The sequence below is a fragment of the Phyllopteryx taeniolatus genome, chromosome 8, assembly GCF_024500385.1.
Source record: "Phyllopteryx taeniolatus isolate TA_2022b chromosome 8, UOR_Ptae_1.2, whole genome shotgun sequence".
Classification (NCBI taxonomy): domain Eukaryota; kingdom Metazoa; phylum Chordata; class Actinopteri; order Syngnathiformes; family Syngnathidae; genus Phyllopteryx; species Phyllopteryx taeniolatus.
The window spans coordinates 27085001-27088469 of NC_084509.1; the positions used below are offsets into that span (position 1 = coordinate 27085001).

The window sequence follows — 3469 nt, forward strand, 5'->3', positions numbered from 1 at the left end:
AAATTGGATGACTTCCGACTCGACTTGAGAACATGTTGAAAGACTTGCAACTCCACTTGGACTTGGACAGCAGTGACTCGTGACTTCACTTGGACTTGGACCTGAACCCTTTGACCTGAAAAGACTTGCTTCTTTGACCAATCTCCGTAGCGTTCTCTCGTTACAACTTCCTCCGCGACTTGTCAACGTTAGCATGAGCAGCTAGCTTTGTGCAAATGTTTACATTTGTCGTGTCCTTTTCTTCGCCTCTGTTTGATGTAATATTTTTCCATAGTGCCCTCTAGTGTTCTGACTCGCATACACCAGTTGGATAAAATTGCACCTTTATTACAAGATGACAAACTTGTTCCTCTTTTTTCTTTTTTTTAAAAGTAATGCCATGTGTTTTTGATACAAGAAATGCCAAGTTTAAACTGAAATCTGTTTATATTTGTTTGAAATTGCCTCACTAGAAATGTTTGTCGACAAGAAAATGCAGTTTCCTGCTCTACGCACAATGGGAACTTAAGACAAATACTGTTGATTATCTAAAAGAGGGAACCAAGTTGGTCTTTCATTACTCAGTGAAATGTCTCATTTTCTCTTGTGTATTCATAATTGCTCTTTAACCAAGCAAAAATATATTTGATCCTTATGCTTGATTATTATTGTCAGTAGAATACTCGATGACTTATTGCAGCACTAGTGGATGCAAATTCTTCTTTGTGACAGGTCTGTTTAATGTCCCTTTAATAAAGAAAGTGAGGGAAGTAGGTCATAGCATAGCATTTTCCGAGAAGTGAAAAAGTATTATCGGTTTTGAAGGGGCAATAAACTAGGCCCCTCCCCCCCCTTGACGATTGGCTTTGAAGAAGCAAAAATTGTGATCAGCCGCCTACTTTTCTTATAAAGCTTCAATGCACTTTTCACATTTGTTGTGAGAAAGAAATGAAAGGGATTTTAAAATATATTCAATATATAAATGCAGTATATAATATTCATTCATTCGTCTTCCGTTCCGCTTCTCCTCACGCGGGAGCCTATCCCAGCTAACTTCGGGCGAGAGGCCGGGTACACCCCGAACCGGTCGCCAGCCAATCGCAGGCCACATAGAAACAAACACCCATTCGCGCACACATCCACACCTAATTTTGTTGCTAAAATGACTCAAAAGCACTTGACACAAAGTGTAGGACTTGGGACTTGACTGTGGACTTGCTGGTCTCAACTTGAGACTTGACTCGGGGCTTGAGGGCAAAGACTTGAGACTTATTTGTGACTTGCAAAGTAAAGGACTTGTTCCCACCTCTGGAAATCCGCATCAGTGTGAGGGTCATTGAAAGCCATCTCGCGAGGACTACTTTTCTTCTTGCTCTTAATGGCGCTGCATGTCATGCAGTCGAGCTCAGCGCTGCCCTGGTGTGTTGTGGCACAACGCGGTACTGCACCGAAGTACCTGTCCATTTGGACTTGCCTGCAGGGGAAGCGTGTTCAGTTTTCATAACCTCCTGGCGGGAAGCAGGATGCTGAATCGCTGCCAGGAATCTTGTGGGAACGAAATCATACATCCTGCTTGGTCTTGAACCTGGTAATGTTTTTTTTTTTTTTTTTTAACTTGCCGCCACAACCGCAATGCTTGGACGGCGCCCTCGGAATTCTGCTTGCGGTTCTTTAACAGGCCTGTAAAGTTTGGTGTGAATACTCGTTAAGGCCTCCAAAAGTGGTTGCAGAGACTAAATGAGTCGAACGCACGATGTTGAACAACTTTGATCATCTTGCGCTGTTCTGCGTCACGTCTTCGTTTTCTGCTTCGACCGACGTTGAATTAGATCACGTTAAATTTTATTATTCATCCCAAAAGGATCAGAAATCAATTGTCACGAGAGCAAAACGCTAATTGTATGTGTTTTTGATGATTATTGTTTGGCTTTTAACTCACCGTGAGACCGCACTGTTTTATTGTCTTAATTGTCTTGTGTTGAACTGTTTTTATGTTTGATTTGTATATTATGTCCAGCATATATTATGTGCATCAGTGGTTGTTTTTTAAGTGTTCTTTAGATCAAGTTGAGTTGAGAAGAAACGCTACCAAGTACACCGGGAAAAAAAGCAGTAGCATTCAAACAAATGTAAATATCTAAAAAATGCAAAAGTGATGATGCTACATGTTGGTATTATGTGCCAATTAAATAACAATTTTTTTTTATCATATTTGTGTGGAAAGAGTGGAAAACAGAAAGTGGAATAAGATTTACAAACAGTATGACAGACACTAATATGTACAAAATATCTGTTGAAAATATCTGTTAAAACTTGAGAGGAATTAACGATATTTAAATCAGGAAATGTAAGTGTTCGTGTTGTGCTCAAGCCCACACAATGTGACACCAAGACTTGCCCGAGACCAAGACAAGATCAAGACTTTTGGAGTCGAAACTGAGACAAGACCGAGACTTTTGGAGTCGAAACAGGGACGAGACTGAGACTTTTGGAGTCAAAAACCGAGACAAGACCGAGACTTTTGGAGTGGAAACCGAGACGAGACCGAGACTTTTGGAGTGGAAACCGAGACGAGACCGAGATTTTTGGAGTCAAAAACTGAGACGTGACCAAGACGTTTGGAGTGGAAACCGAGACGAGACCGAGACTTTTGGAGTTGAAACCGAGACGAGACCGAGATTTTTGGAGTTGAAACCGAGACGATACCGAGACTTTTGGAGTCGAAAACCGAGACGAGACCGAGACTTTTGAAGTGGAAACCGAGACGAGACTGAGAGTTTTGGAGTGGAAACTGATAAAAGACCAAGACTTTTGGAGTCAAAAACCGAGACGAGACCGAGACTTTTGAAGTGGAAACCGAGACGAGACTGAGAGTTTTGGAGTGGAAACTGATAAAAGACAGAGACTTTTGGAGTCAAAAACCGAGATGAGACCGAGACTTTTGGAGTCAAAAACCGAGACGAGACCGAGACTTTTGAAGTGGAAACCGAGACGAGACTGAGAGTTTTGGAGTGGAAACTGATAAAAGACCGAGACTTTTGGAGTCAAAAACCGAGACGAGACCGAGACTTTTGAAGTGGAAACCGAGACGAGACTGAGAGTTTTGGAGTGGAAACTGATAAAAGACCGAGACTTTTGGAGTCAAAAACCGAGACGAGACCGAGACTTTTGAAGTGGAAACCGAGACGAGACTGAGAGTTTTGGAGTGGAAACTGATAAAAGACTGAGACTTTTGGAGTCAAAAACCGAGACGAGACCGAGACTTTTGGAGTCAAAAACCGAGACAAGACCGAGACTTTTGAAGTGGAAACCGAGACGAGACTGAGATTTTTGGAGTCGAAACCGAGACGAGACCGAGACTTTTGGAGTCGAAACCGAGACGAGACCGAGACTTTTGGAGTCAAAAACCGAGACGAGACCGAGACTTTTGAAGTGGAAACCGAGACGAGACTGAGAGTTTTGGAGTGGAAACTGATAAAAGACCGAGACT

The 3469-nt window shown here is 42.3% G+C and overlaps 1 protein-coding gene across 3 annotated transcripts in view; it reads left to right on the plus strand.

Moving 5' to 3' along the window:
• The window catches only part of timm50 (translocase of inner mitochondrial membrane 50 homolog (S. cerevisiae)), a 36971-nt gene extending 36629 nt beyond the window's left edge, over positions 1–342 (plus strand). For all 3 annotated transcript variants that reach the window (XM_061781873.1, XM_061781872.1, XM_061781871.1), the window contains one exon: positions 1–342. This exon is cut by the window's left edge and continues 882 nt beyond it. The gene's annotated coding sequence lies outside the window, so the exon portion shown is untranslated.
• Positions 343–3469: the final 3127 nt, after the last annotated feature.